Genomic DNA, 15,811 nt, shown 5'->3' with positions numbered 1-15,811 from the left:
GGCGTGTAAGTATCAGGCCGCCCCAGCTCCCTATAGTCCTAGGCAAAGGAACTGCTTGGGGACTCCTGAACCTCTCCTCTCTCTCCCCTTCACCCCCATATCCTGTCCTCTCCCAGTCCCATCTCGCTGCTTACCTTGCATAGCCGACACCAGCAGGAGGAGGAAGGCGGGAAAGCTCATGTTGAGTCCTGGATCACAAACTCGACCTGGAGTTGACTTCAGGACCTGGGGGTGGTAAGTGCTAAAGGGTCAGAAGACTCTGGGCAGACTGAGGAGGGGGCGTGGGATAGAAAAGAAGATGGATTTATTACTATTACTGAGCTGTTTTGCACAACTGGGAGAGGGAACCTGCCTGGCTCTCACAGAAAAGAGGTGGCAGGAGGCAAAGAACCTGCCAGAGAATGGTGGGGGTGGGGGTATGACAACGCCTTAGCTTGCCTCTTTGCCTTTTTCCGTCAGCCTGCAGTCTTTGAGCACTCCAACTGGAGCTCTGCAGCAGCAGCTTCCTCACACCTCTTCTTATATATTGCTTCCAGTCCCCCGGAAATGAAGTCAAGGCAAAAAGCACCGCCCTCTTTCCCCAACCTCCAGCTCCAATCTAGCCTCCCTCCTTTGCCCTGCCCAGCTGCTCGAAAATGCCCGCTATTTTTGCGGGTCTCCCTCAGCCTTCAGGTTTCTCTGCATCTAGGCTCCATTGTGTTGATTTCCTCAAGTGAGAGGCAGCACCCCATTCTCAAGAGGGTAACTAAAGGAAGTCAGGGAGGTATAGTGGAAAGTGATTTGAATTAAGAATTCTAAAACCTTAGGTTCAAGTCCCAGTTTTTGCACTCATGAAGAATCACTTAACTTCAATGCTCCCATATCAATACAATTGGAAAAACTAAGGGACTAAACTAGTTTAGACTTTAAGGTTCCTTTCAATTGTAAATCCTATGATTTTATGTTTTGGGATCACTCATATGTGATTTCATGTGCCCAAGCTAGGTAGCACAGTATGCCAAAAAAGAGTACTGAACTGGGAATTAGCCTTGGTGCTGCCATTACATGACCTTGAGCAATGGGCTTAATCTCTCTAAATCTTAGTTTCCACATCTGTAAAATGAAATTAAATTATCTCTAGGTTCATCTCAATGGTCTGATGTTCCACATTAATATTCTGCTATCTTCGTTCTAGCATTCTTTCTAGCTGTAATGTTCTAACCTGTTTTCTAACCTTTTTCTAGCTCAGATTTTTTCTGTTTCACATCTATTTTTTCAAACTGTTTTTTCCAATTTCATTTAAAGATTGTTTTTAAAATTCATTTTTGTAAAATTTTCTCCTTCCCACACTTTCCTCCCCCTCCCTAAGATAGCAAGTAATCTGATATAGGACAATCATGTTACACATATTTCTATTAGTCATATTCACATCTAATATTTAAACATATACTCCTAAATCTCCTGCCAAGTAGGTGGAGCATGTATGATCCTCATTTTATAACCAATGAAGAAAAAAAAATCCAGATAGGTGATGACTCAGGTCATCACAACAAATTAATGACAAAAATGAGACTAGATAGTCCATAAACACCTACAGTTGTGGGACAAATTGAGTTAAGTGCTAGAAATACAGAGAAAAGCTAAATAGTGCTTTCATGGAGATCACAATCTAATGGGGAATACAACATGCAAACAGCTCTGTACATGCAATTTATGTACAGGATAAATTGGAGATAATCAATAGAAGGAAGGAACTAGCTTTAAGGAGGATCAAGAAAGATTCCTTCTAGAAAGTTGAATTTTAGATGGGAGTTAAAGAAAATCAAAGAAGCCAAGAGGAAGAAATGAGGAGGGAGAAAATTTCAGGTGTGGGAGATAGTTAATGAAAATGCACAGAGTCAGGAAATGAATAGTCTTGTGCAAGGAATAATAAATGAAGCTGGTATCATTGGATTTCAGACTTTATACAGGGGAATAAAATATAAGAAGATTGCAATAGTAGAAAGGAACCAAGTTATAAAGGATTTTAAAAACAAAATAGAACTTTAAATGTTTTCCTAACAGTAACAGGAAGCCCCCTGAGGGGTTGATATGGTTAGCTCTTAAATTTAAGATCAATTTGACAGCCAAGTGGAAGGAGATTGTAATGGAGTGGGAAGACTTGAGACAGGAAAACCAACCAGAAGTTATTATAAAAGCCCAGGCTTGAAGTGATAAGGGCTTGCCCCAGGAAAATAGCAGAGTAAGTGGAAAAAATAGGGAATATATGAAAGATGAAGGTAGAAATAGATAAGACTGGGCCACTGATTGGATATGGGGAGGGCTGAGAGAGAGGAAAGAGTTGAGAATGACATTTAGGTGGACCTGGGTAACTGAGAGGATACTGGTGCCTTCTACAGTCATAGAAGAGATAGGAAGAAACCAACCCAAAACATTACCCAAGAAGCTCCAGAGAATCAAGATTTCATTTGTACCTTCTTTTACTTGACCTATAGTTACTGCTTCTAATTTTGTAGTAGTGAACTTGAATTCTAATATTCCTACATTTATGACAAATCCTTAGCATTCCCTACCTATAGCTTTTTTAAGACCACACCTTCAGTTTCTTGGTTTTAAAGAATTTCCTGGTGAGAAAACACCCTCCACTAATGAAGACTGGCACATGTTCTACAAATTTAGTTTCAGAGTTTCCTGAAGTTACTGAGAAGTTAATGGTCCAAGGCCATACAGCCATTATATAACAGAGGCAAGACTTGAGTCTAGGACCTTCTAGTTTCATTTTAACTATATCCACTGTCCTATATGGGTTACCTCTAAAATAGAAGTGACAGAAACAGTGGCATACTCTTTAATATAAAGATTGGTGGTTTTATTGACCTTCCCTGATTCTCTCAACTCCCAACCTATTCACATCTTAGCAGATGTATACAACTTGTCCTCTGATAACCAACCTTATAGGGATGTCTCTTATATACTTACTCTATCTATTCCCATGTAAAGCATTTTTCTGAAGTCTTTTTATCTTCATAGAAACTTCCAAACCTTGCATTTCCATTGCTTCACCATTCCTCAAAGATTTACTAGTAAAATCATAAAAATGATAGTTCTTATTTATAATTAGTTAATAAATTTATTAAATACCTATTACATGTCAAGGAATTAGAGATAAAGAAGTAAAGAATTCTAAACATGGGAATCAGATAGTGAAAGTAAGAAGATAGAAGGTCATTTACTGTTAGAGAGTACTAAACAAATTATCTCATTTGATCTTTTTATGACGGTTGTGTGAGAGGCAGCACATCACAGAGGATAGAGAACCTAATTTGGAGAAGTTGAGTTCAGGTGCTACTTCTAATGCATGCTGGCTGTGTGACACTAGAAAAAGCACCTAATGTGCCATCCTCAGGCAATGTTTGAAGGCTAGATTGTAAAGAGGGTACTTAGCTTTTATTAATAAAAGAAAGTCCTTACTGGAAGCTCTCTCTCTGTCAGTGAAATCACAGCTCCAACCAATGTCTCAGTAGGTATTATTGTTCCCAAAAGAAAGTTAAACATTTACCAGCAGTGGATATAAGCACTGCTTTGAATGGTGATGAGATAACAATAGATATTGCTGAGAAGATAGAACTATTCAACTTCTATATTTCTTCTATTTTCTCTCCAAGGAAATTTGGAGAGGGAAAAAAAAGTAGCTAATAATGGAGTCACAACTCCAAAATAGCAAAAACAAAACCCCAATAAAATACCTAATTATTCTTGGTGATTACAGATTAACAAACCCAGATGAACTTTATCCCAAATGGTTTATGAGAATGTAGAACTACTGTCAGTAGTCTTTGTGCTTATTAATACTAATTGCTAACATCTATATAATACTATGTGCCACACATTGTGCAAAATGCATTAAAAATTATCTCACTTGATGCTCACAATAATCCTAGGAGGATTAAAGGGGAATGATTCTCATTTTACAGATGAGGAAACAAGGCAAATAGAAGTAAAGTGACTTGTTTAGGACCATACAGCTAATAAGTGTCTGAGGTCACATTTGAACTCAAGTCTGACTCCAGACCTGGTTCTTTATTCATTGCATCACCTAACTGCCCCAAAGCAAGAACTGTTAATAATCTTTGAAAATCTATGAAAAATAGGGGGCGGCTAGGTGTCACAGTGCACAGAGCACTGGCCCTGGAGTCAGGAGTACCTGAGTTCAAATCCATCCTCAGACACTTAATAATTACCTAGCTGTGTGGCCTTGGGCAAGCCACTTAACCCCATTGCCTTGCAAAAACCTAAAAAAAGCCCTATGAAAAATAAGAGATTTTTTCAGAACTAGAACAAGAAAAAAAAAGCCCTGACATTCAAAATCAAAAGAAAAAAAAAAAGCAAAGTCTGCACATTGTAAAATAATGAGACTGACTTTGATTCTGGGAAAAATTCTAGAATGTAATTTTAAAGAGATGTTTAGTGAATAACTTTTAAGAAAGAAGCCATGTTTGCTAAGATCCATCATGGCATCTCAAGAACATGCCACACCAGACTAAATTGCTTTTTTCACAGGTGTACTAGTTCAGTAGGTCTAGAGAATTTGGTAGAGACTTTTTACCTTTTTACCTAGGTTTTAACAAAATTTTAAATAAAGTCTTATATTATACTTGAAGAAAAGATGAAGAGATATACTTTAGACAATAAGAAAATTACTAGGATTCAGGACAAGTTGAATGACTAGACCAAAAAAAATTGACAAAGGCTGTTGTCACTATAAAAGGAGGAATGTTTCAAGAGTCATCTTTGACTTTGTACTATTTAACATTATTTTAAGTGACTTTTAAAAAGGTGTATCTTTTCAAAGGATTCAAAGCTGAGAGGAATAATCAAATATGTTACACATCAAAATCAGGATAAAAAGAGGTCCCAGTAAGCTAGAACATTGACCATATCAAATATGACACTTAATAGAGATAAATGTAAAGTATTTCATATGGATACAAAAATTCAACTTCATAAATGCAGGCAAAGGGGATATGGTGAGATGATTTATCTAGACAAGATAAGGGAGAGGGAGGTAAGTTAGATGCTCATTAGTTAATCAGTAATGTGATATGGAGAACCAAAAAGCAAAACCAAAGTAAGTGAATAAAAATGCCTTGAATAAAAGATGAATATCCTGGCACAGTCTAACAACCAAGGCAGTGCAAATCTTAAATATATTGTTTGGTAGGGGAAGCTAAGTTGAGAAGTGGATAGAGCATTGGCCATGGAATTAGGAGGACAGGAGTTCGAATCCAACCTCATATACTTGACACTGGCTGTGTGATCTTGGGCAAGTCACTTAACCTTGACATTGTTCTCAGTTTCCATTGCAATTTCAAAGGAAAACTTTTACAATGTCCAGAGCCATAATTATGTTGTATATAAAAGATGGGGATGTTCTCAAATTCTTTGTTGGAGTAGTCCACTTGGGTGGACTTCCAAAAGAAGGGGTGATGCCATCTTTATCATTCATCTGAATGGCCCCATAAACTATACTGTCCAATGGAGATTTCTTGGTAAAGATAATGGAGAAGTTCACCATTTCCTTCTCCAGTAGATTAAAACAAATAAAGTTAAGTGACTTGCCCAGGGTCACATAGCCAATAAGTATTTGAAGTTATATCTGACTCCAGGCACAGAGCTTTATCTACTGCACCATCTGGTTGTCTCCATCTTTGAAGATACTTCTTCAAAATAAGATTCAGGTTATATAGAATATCCCTAAATAGAGAGTTTCCAGCTACTACTACTTCCCTCTCCTTCAGACTATTCCTTATTGGAAGTATGGTGTTACAGGGGAAGAATCCCTGGCTTTGTTACCAGAGGATGTAGGTTCATAACCAACTTGGCCATATAATCTGGGACAGGTCACTCATTTGAGCCTCAGTTTCCAACTATGACTTCAAAAGCTCCTTCCAGTTCTATTATCCCATGACCCCCTAATCCAATAGTACTTTAATCCTTAGAAGATGTTACTTTTTCCAAAAAAGATACTGACTCCTACCTCATATATAGCTCCAAAAATTCTTTACTTCTTATTCCCTTCTTTCTCCTTTTCATATTCTTCCACTTTCATGGAGTAGGTTAGGGTTCCCTTCTGCTTCATGTTCTTTTTTTAAAAAATCTTTTTATTTCCTTTTAAAAGAATCTTTCCATTCTCTTGGATAATCTAGGCATTTCTACAGCCAACTCTCACCCCGCCACACACACTTTTTTAACTTCTTCCACTGGAGAGAGCATTAATATTTTGTGTACATGTAGTAATTGCTTGGCATTGATAGAAATACAAACCTAGTACTTTGCCTATCCAACACTGGAATATTCTCCTTTTCTTGCTGAAACTGAGATACTTGTTTCTCTGTCATCCTTGCAGTAAGATAAATGCCAAAGCAAATAGGCTATTTGCTATGCCTGCCCCAGTATCAGAGACTTTATTATTGGTTCCAGAATTAGGTTTTACCTATAGGAGTTATTCTCACTTTGGGGTGGGGGAAATTTCTTAACTTTTTCCCTCATATAATGTCATTTCTTTGATTCAGCTACATTTTCATTATTAGACCCCTGCTAAAGCCTAATACTAATTACCCTGATCTGTTATATCTAAGAAGGTCTCATATAAAATTCAATTCAATATTATTAAGCACCTATTATATACAATGACAAATAGAACCTCTTCCCTTAAGATTTTACATCTTACCAAGAAACCAACTTCCAGCAACTTCTTGCCTCTTTCTTACTCTACTCTATTCTTACCACAGGTTGAATTGTAGACACCACTTTTTATTTCATAGGATCATAGATTTAGAGCTGAAAGAAAACTCAAGTCCAACACCTTTGCTTTTTTGCATGAAGAAACTAAGAAGTAGAATGTTAAGGGACTTCCCCGAGGTCATACGGCTAGTAAATGACTACGGCTGGATATGAATTCAGGTCTCCCTGACTGCAAGTTTAGATACTCTCCACCCCATTACAATGCCTCTACTAGTTAATTCTCTTTCATTAAATGTCTTCGTTCTACTTAAGTCAAAAGCCTGATGTCCCTCCTCCCTACTCCCCCCAAACACCCTTCTGGAGGAACAGAACCAAGCTAAGTATCAACACATCCCTTCCCTTACTTCATCCCTTTAGAATATCTGACCAGAGATTAAGTTTAAAGAAAGTACTAGGAGCCTTGGGAATTAGGGTAGAAGGGCTCACATTTATAGAAGGTTATTATTTTTTTTTAAGATTGAATCTGCAGTGGATTGAACACTGGCTCTAGAGTTAGGAGGGCCTAAGTTCAAATTTGACCACAGACATTTCCTATCTAGTAACCCCAATTGCCTCCCTCCCCTCCTCTACCTCTCTCCTCAAAAAAGCCTGGATATCTCACCCAAGTCATCATGCTTTTCATGCTTATTAGCATGGAAACTTTGACCGACACTATTTCTAGACTGGGTGGGTTCTCACCTAGGCTGAAAATTAAGGGGAGGTAGGTTTTGGTTCAGCATAAGGAAGAACTTGCTAACAAATAGTTATTGAACAATGAAGTTGGATTATCTGGTAATACATTCCCTATCACTCAACATTCTTATGTGGAAGCTGGTTGACCACCTGTTGTTGAGTTGATCCACTACAACATCCCATGGAATGATAGGTCAGAGTAGGTGACCTCTGAAAGTCTCTTGCAGCTGTAGAGTACTTACTTGTGTGCTCATACACATTCACACACACACACAGTTCCAGCTATTAAATGCTAATGACATATGAAATCATATTATAATATGATTTATACATACCCTTGGTGCAAAATAAAACCTACAATTTACCAAACTGTTCCCCTGGAAGCCCTGATGGAGGAATCTGGTTGGGGGGGAGTCTTCATCTCTACCCAACCCTTTTTAATCAACAACTGCCCTTGGCAACCTCATGTGGTTATTGCTTTTAAAGTCCATGCAAAAAGCTTAGTGACAAAAGGTTAAATGTGTGCATTCTTCATTAGGTAACAATAATATACAGTGTTCGGTCAATTCCCGGTTCCCAGATAGCACAGAACCTAGCAGATAGTAAACACTTAACAAATGTTTGTTGACTGAATGAGACACTGATAGGATTATTATTTGAAAAAATCTGTTACTGTGTATCTGTAGCCACCTCTATCATTTAATTCTTCTTTCAGGCATTTATCATATTATAATTTGTCTCCCATCTGGATGTATCTTCTTGCTCCAATTAGACTGCAAGGTCCTTGAGGGAACAAATCATCTCTTATTTATCTTTATATCTCCCCAGCATCTAACATAATATGTTATACTTAGCAACGGTTGAATTCTGCACAACAAGAAATTTATTATCCTTGCTTTATCATGAGAGGAACAATATGAAGTATAAGAGAGAGAGCATTGAATTTAAAGTCAAAGTACCTAGATTTGAATCCTGCTCCTTGTGTGATATTAGGAAAGTTATTTTCTCTCACGGTATGTTTCCTTAGAGCAAGAAGGGACCTTAGAGGATATCCCCAAGACTCCCTTCCAGTTATCATAATATAGCAATCATTATATCACCAGAAGATTTCTGCAATAGATTACTGCAAAGTTCATGGCCCAGATTGTCAGAATGAATTCTTATTTACAGAAATAAAAAAGTATTATGTATTAGAATAGTATCTTTCTTTTTTTTAGAAAGGTTTTATTTATTTTGTTTTACAATTTTTCCCCCATTCTTGCTTTCCTCCCTCACCCCCCACAGAAGGCATTCTATTAGTCTTTACATTGTAAAATAGTATCTTTCAAACAAAACATCTTTATAAAAAAATTTTGTCCCAGACAGACTTCTGATTTTTTTTTCTATATAAAGGAGTTTCCAGTAAGAAACTACTTTTTCCATTGCAGATCGTAACCTTCCCTACAACTTAGAGTCTTAGAAAGTCGCCCAAGATTATAAGAGGAGAGACTTGCCAGGCTTACTCAGTTAATGTGTAGCAGAGGGATGGCTCAAACCCAGATATTCCCACCCTATTAGAGCACTGGCCTTGGAGTCAAGAGGACAGGAGTCCGAATCTGACTCAGACACTTGACACTAACTAGCTGTGTGACCTTAGGCAAGTCCAGGATCATCTCCAGTTGTCCTGATTCTCTGGGGGAGAAAGGGAGGCTGGTGACTTAGCACAGCACCCTTCACTCAAACCCAATTCATGTGCTTGTCATAGCATCACCTCCCCAATGTCATAATCTTCCTCAAGAATTAAGGACAAACATCATCCACTAGGCAACAAAGGCTTTCAAAGCATCTTAAATAGATATTAAACCCTTGATGCCTCAATCTCAAGAAGGGGAAGTGTTCATTGTATTTTACAAAAAAAAAGCAAACTAAGGCAGGAGAAGAGATATGATTTACCCAAGATTAGAATCTTTAGAAAAACTGGGACCCGCAGTCAAAATCTCCTAATTCTCAACTCTGAAGCTCTTCCTACTAATAAGATATGTTAGTAGTATTGCCAGAGCAAGGATAAGCCCATTGGAAGTCATGCGGGACTAGAGGAAATGGCAATCTTTCCCTGGGTTTGAATAGTGATTCTTTTACATGCTTCTCATATGGCTGTGTCAGATCATCCTACTTCTCTGAAACTGTTACCTCATCCATAAAATAATGCAGTTTTATTAGATTATCTTTAAGGTACCTTCTAGTTCTAGATTCTATGAATTTAGATTCTCAGTTACCTCTTCAGAGGAGGAATTTAGAATGTCACCAAAATGAATTTTCTTGTTTTTCTGGGATGTCTTTCCCAGCTAGAGCTGGGAATGGAGGCTTGAGAGAAGTTAGCTTTTCTGAGGTTTACCCCCCAATCCAGAACTCTTCCTGAAGCTTCTCAGAAAGGAGGGAATAGACCGCTTCAAGCCACAAAATAATATATTCCACCCATATTTAAATTATTGGGCCCTAAATAACATTGGGGAGTGGAGTATGCCCAAGAGCCAGTCACAGAAAGAATGAGTGAGCACAGCTACAGAATCCTCTGCCTACCTTCTCCCCCCACCCCAAACTTTAGGGTCCAACATCTGGATCAACAGCCATTGCAGAGGGAGTTCTCTGTTGCATCCTTATCCATGACTCCCAGGGGAAAAGCAGCAGCTGCCACACTGATGCTGGTGGCCAAGATACAAAATGGCAGAGTCAACATATACACCTAATACCACTGGGAAAATATTTTTCAAACATATAGTTCCTCTGACCCCTATTATCATCTACGATATTGAAACAGCTATGTTGCATGGCAACATAGAGCACAAACCAGGAAGATATAGGGGTGATTCTGAATGTGATTTACTGTGTTTCATTAGTGCCTCTGCTAATCTGCTTTGGCAAACATCCCGTGAGGCCCCTCTCATTAAGGTTTTGTTTCTTTTCTTTCCCAGAGATGTTTGCTTTAATCTAATGAAATTATTTACAGGCTACCTCAGTGACAGGGGCTCCTGTGGAAAGATTGAATGGAGTTACAGCATCACCTTGCATTGACTGCATTTAAGATGGGCAGAATGAGAAGAGAGTGGGCCACAACAACACATCCAGCAAGATGACTGAAAGGTGTGTTAGCACAGTGAATACTAATCACTCAGGATCAGAGGTTTATCCCATTGGAAGGCACTACTTGAAGCAAAGCAGGGTAGCTAGACCCATAGCAAATGTGGCAGATGCTGTGACAGGTGGTTTTTGGTGACACAGCCAGTTCAAGCTCCAGGCAACATTGTGAAGGAGGTGAAGCTTGTTTTAAAAGCCCTCCCACCTTCTTGTCCATCTTTCCTCCTTCTTGAAGCCCTTCCCTGTTGTTCCTTGCCTAATTACCTTTTAACTAAGAGAACAGATTCCAGGAGCATATTTTGGCATAGAAAGTTAGAGCAAGACAGGTCCTAAAGAATACCAAATATCAGGCTAGATTGAACATTAGAGCTGAAAGGGGCCTTTAGAACACAAAAGTTGGCAGTGTAAGCATTATTAGCCCCAGTTCACAACTGAAGAACAATGTTAGAAAGGCTTGTCCAAGGTCATGCCTATAGCTCCCAGACTTGTACTCAGTACTTCACCACATTGGTGTCTAACTTAAAGGGAAGTGGATAGTTCTTTTCTCAATTATTTCCTTGATTAGAATTCCACAGCAGATAGGATTCCACCTTTTGGGATCAATTTTGGAGGCTAAGCATTGGTCTGCCCTCATTTAAAACACCTCGGTCCTCTTGCAGAGTCTCTAGTCAAATCATTCATTTCTTATCCTCTGGAGAGTCTCTAATGTTAAATTTCTCTAGATTTATCTCTGAGCTCCAGGGCTCATTGCATCATGGCTCTGTGATCCTCTGGTTAATCAGTACTTCTCTCTCTTCTCTTGCAAGCTTCTGCAGAGGAAGCAGACTGTCAGGGTTTTGAGTTATCGAGCCCCATTCAAGGACCAAATCACTCTTTCATTGCTTTGAAAAGTCTGGACCTAGTCCCAATTAATGTCAAAACTCTAGATCAGACATAGCAGGGTCCACTTTCTCACAGAGAAGATAGAGAGAATAAGCATTTATATGGTAACTACTATGCTAAGGGCTTTACAAATATCATTTCATTTGATCCTCCCTCTAACCCTGGAGAAATAGGCTATTTTTATCCTCATTTTACCAATGAGGACATTAAGGCAGACATAATTTAAGTGACTAATAAGTGTCCAAAGCTAGAGTTGAATTCAGATCTTCCTGACTCCAGGTTCAGTCTTCTATCTAGCTGCTTCATACTCACAAATTCCTTACAAAATTCCAAACATACAATGATAATTCAGATATGTTTAATCCACAGAGACTTAGATTCCATATGGGTTGAAGAGCTACTTCATAAAATGATTGAAATATATTTTTCTTGTGGCATTCGTTATCTAACACAGTCTTCTGCACGACTCTATCATTGTCTCCTTGTTACTGAGGCATAAGGTCCTGTGGGTCCAGATCAAGGAGTTTTTAATCTGGGATCCATGAACTTGTTTTGCTTTTAATATTTTAAAAATTATTTCAATACAACTAGCTTCCTTGGTAATCTGTATTTTATTTTTGCATTTAAAAAATGAGAAGGGGTCCATAGTCTTTACCAGATTGCCAAAGGGGTCCAAGACACACCAAAAACTCCTCTGGGGTTCAGGTGGTATCAAGTTGGATCAAACCCTAAAAAGATTTTATTCATATAAACACACATATAAACATACATGTATGAATACACACATATATAATGTTCATACGTGTTTGACAATTTGGGTTTGCTTTTTTTGTTTGTTTTTACAAGGCAGTGGAATTAAATGACTTGCCCAAGGTCACACAGCAAGGTAATTATTAAGTATCCTAGGCTGCATTTGAACTCAGGTCTGCCTAACTCCAGGGTCAGTGCACTATTAACTGTGCTGATTAGCTGTCCATTAATTTGTGACCCCATTTGGGGTCTTCCTGGCAAGGACATCAGTGTGGTCTGCCATTTTCTTCTTTAACTGATTTTTACAGATGAAGAGACTGAGGCAAACAGGCTTAAGTGACTTTCCCAGGTCACACAGCTAAGAAGTATGTGAAGTCAGATTTAAACTGAGGAAGATGACTCTTCTTGATGCCAGACTTGTCACTCTATTCTCTCTCTCTCTCTCTTTCTCTCTCTCTCTTTCTGTTTGTGCATGTATATGGATGATTATACACATACTTATAATCCTAGCCTTCTATAAATTTTATGTATATAATTATAAATTATAAATATATATAAATATATAATTTATAGAAGGCTAGGATTATAAGAAGTAAAGGTACATAATGACAACTCCTCTGGTCTTGGTGTTTTAACTTACTTAAAGTCATTTATTTGATGGAGTGTCTGCTGGAGCACACTGAAATGAGTTGAGAACATGGGATCCCCAAATGAAAGTTAAGTGGGGAGTCACCTAGATTTCAAGACCTAATAAAGAAGGGAAAGAAGTAGGTTTCTAATGGAGATGCAGGCCACATTGTCTAGGAAATATAAGTCAAGGGATAAGTGGGTGAGGGGGATGGGAAATTAATCTTCTTCTTGTGGGCACTGCAATCCATTCCTGGTTGCTATTTTCCTTGACCAGCTGAGTGGTTAGAGAAGATATCTTAGGCCTTCCCACTCTAGCCTTCTCCACTGCTCAAGTCAGAGTGGCCTAAGGGTGCTTGAGATGTATTGTTGGGACAAGCCCAAGGGTAGGAAGCTCTGGATTCTTGGTCGAGAAGGAAGCATCGCCTCTTGACTAAGGGAAAATTGAGAAGGAACTGTTAATGAGGACTGACTGAACAAATGCTAGTCTAGTAGTAGAATATCAAGGCGTAAGGAATGATAAGTATGAGAAAACTCACAGAAACATGGGAAGAGCTGATGGAAAGTGAAATAAGCAAGACAAAACCACAAATAAGAAGGACATTTAAAACAAGAGATTTTAAACTATTTTTGTATTATGGGTCTCTTTTCTATGGACCTCCTCAATAATTTGTTTAAATACATAAAGTAAAATATAGAGGATTGCAAAGAAAACCAATGATAATGAAATACAGTTATGAGGAAGCTAGGGTGGTACAGTGGATAGACAGCTGAGCCTGGAGTCAGGAGGATACAAGTTCAAATTCAGCTTCAAACACTTAGTAGCTGTCTGACCTTGGTCAAGTCATTTCCCTTCCTGTTTGCCTCAATTTACTTAATTGTAAAATGAGAATAATCATAACACCTAACTTGTTGGGGATTAAATGAATTAATATTTGTAATGGGCTTATATACCTGGTATATATTGATTCTATAAAAATGTTTCTTCCCTTCTCCTCAACTTCTCCCCAGTTTAAAAAAAATAATTTTTAAAAATGTTCACAGATTCCAAGTAAAGAACCTTTAACTTAAAAGGAGTCAAGCTCTGGATAAATGAAAAATCAAAAATGGCCCCAGAGAACAGATAATGAAATATATTCCCCTCCTCTCGGCAGAGTGATGGAGCAATAGGAGGGCAACATTGTTAAGTTCAGTACATGGATGGATTGTTTTTGCTTTATTCTTTTTCTTTTTATAAGTGAAGTTTCAATTCTGGCATAAAATGCATGAATAAAACATTTTTAAAGGAATGGCCAGAGGGGAAAGATGACTCTGACTGAAAGGAAACAAGGGACACAGTCCTTTTTTCTTTTGCCAAGTTATGCTTCTGTACTGATTGGACCAATTGGTTGAATTGCTTCTTTCCAAACAGGACAAGCTGTTCTTTCACCTCATCCCTTTCTAAATGGGCCCCCAAGTGCCTATGCCAGCAGCTTAGGTTACCTGAACCTAATCCCCACCACCACCACACACACACACATACACCCCCACACTGCTGTCAGAGAGCCCAGACTCCTCAAGGTTCACTCAGAACTGTCTGCCTTAAGTGCTGAGAAAAGCTTCACCTAGGGCAAGGCTGTCATTCTCATTAGATAAGCTTCTATCTACCTGCTCCCTACTATTCTTGCTTGCTTCATCTACCTTCAGGATGTCTTTGTTTACTTCCCCACCTAAAAATTGATCTCTTCTTCTCCAAATGTCTCAAAACGATTAAAATCTCTTTTGCATTTTTAACATCCTACCCTCAGTTCAATCCAATTCAATGCAATAAATTATATTTGACACTTCTTGTATTCAGATAAAAAATATCAAATTTATAGAAAACACACTCCCTGACCTTATGGTTTACTCTTGGGTGGGAGCTGGGGGGGAGCCAAAAAGCAGTCAGATCTACAATCAGCATGAAAGCCAGTAAATGTTTAATGATCAACTCTCCCAAAAATGTATTCATGATACACTTTTTTAAGGTGTGTAAGGCTTCAATTTTAAACATTTTCTCCATCATTTTCTTATGTCTGTCTAGATAATCAATAAAACAAGAAATCAAGTCCTATTTTCTAAAGATCACAATGAAAGTTTAATAATCACTTCTCTGGAACCAGTTGGAGTTGACTCAAGCACACACCTGGCCAAAATACACAAAAGTCAAGAGGATCATAGATTCAGAAATGGAAGGGACCTTTGAGATCAACCATTCCAGTCCCCAAAGGTAACTTGCCCAGAGTCACCTCCATACTCCAGACTCAGAGGAGAAGCCAAGCACATCATTAATTCTCTCTGTATTTAGAGGTGATGGTAAAAATTTCTCACCTACTGGGCTCAGCATGGTTATTCAAATGGTAAGAAACAGGCTATGTCACATTAAAACTTGAATTTGATGCTAATGCTGTCTGTTTTAAAGATAAGCATTCAGCTACTTGTCATTCACAGCAGACTGTAGATTTGACCTGAAAATTTGGAGAATCATAAAATTTGGAACTAAGAAGTTTTTGTCCAGCTTTTATCTAGTCTGACCCTCCCATTTTATGAACAAAGACAGTGAGGCCCAGAGAGATAAACTTATTTGTCCAAGGTCACATATCAAGTGATAGAACATGCTTCTCAATCCTCTAGGCTTATAAATTATAGACAAATTATAGATCTGAATTACTGGAGAAAGTTTCCACACTGGAAATCCTCTACCAATCCAGTCCTCCTCTTCCCACCCCAACTGACCATCCCTGGAGGAGGGGGGTCTCATAGTAGGAATAAGAAAATGCCAGTGCTAATCTCTGACATGCCTCCTTCGTAATATTGCTATGAGAATTAGGCTGACCTTTGGAGACTATCAACGCTTTACACAAGTGAAAGAGATTTTTTAAAAATGCTTTAAAAAAACCACCTCAATACCTACTATTGTTCTTGAAACAAAACAATCAGTCAAAACTTGAAGACCTTAGAATAT

At 38.3% G+C, this 15,811-nt stretch overlaps 1 long non-coding RNA gene across 1 annotated transcript; it reads left to right on the top strand.

Annotated features, from left to right (window-relative positions):
* Positions 1 to 15,134, top strand: LOC141522215 (uncharacterized). The gene is made up of 3 exons (XR_012478161.1): positions 1 to 234; positions 10,442 to 10,575; positions 14,891 to 15,134. It is a non-coding gene; the product is annotated as an uncharacterized LOC141522215 (long non-coding RNA).
* Positions 15,135 to 15,811: the final 677 nt, after the last annotated feature.

Source organism: Macrotis lagotis, chromosome 4 (genome assembly GCF_037893015.1).
Source record: "Macrotis lagotis isolate mMagLag1 chromosome 4, bilby.v1.9.chrom.fasta, whole genome shotgun sequence".
Classification (NCBI taxonomy): Eukaryota; Metazoa; Chordata; class Mammalia; order Peramelemorphia; family Peramelidae; genus Macrotis; species Macrotis lagotis.
The sequence above is the reverse complement of the archived record's forward strand: the minus strand, read 5'-3'. Positions and strand labels throughout refer to the sequence as shown.